Below are 284 nucleotides of genomic sequence, written 5' to 3'. Positions count from 1 at the left end.
CTTGCCGGGTGGCTTATCGCGCATCGGACAGAACGGTAGGTCAGTGTGTCGGTCGTGCAGACGCTGTGGATACTCGAGATCGACCTCGAGAATATAGCCTGTGGACGAATCTGGAGCGATTGCGCTCACGTCAAAGTTTGCGGCGTCTTCGACCCATCGAAATTCGGCGTACGGCAATGGTTGACACATCGCCCATCCGTACAAATTATTTACATCGTAGTACATAAGGTACGACGACGGTTTCGATGAGTCGTACGAACGCATGTACTTGTTATTAGCCTACG

This window comes from Trachymyrmex cornetzi, unplaced genomic scaffold (assembly GCF_001594075.2).
Source record: "Trachymyrmex cornetzi isolate Tcor2-1 unplaced genomic scaffold, Tcor1.1 scaffold103, whole genome shotgun sequence".
In the NCBI taxonomy this organism is placed as follows: domain Eukaryota; kingdom Metazoa; phylum Arthropoda; class Insecta; order Hymenoptera; family Formicidae; genus Trachymyrmex; species Trachymyrmex cornetzi.
The sequence above is the reverse complement of the archived record's forward strand: the minus strand, read 5'-3'. Positions refer to the sequence as shown.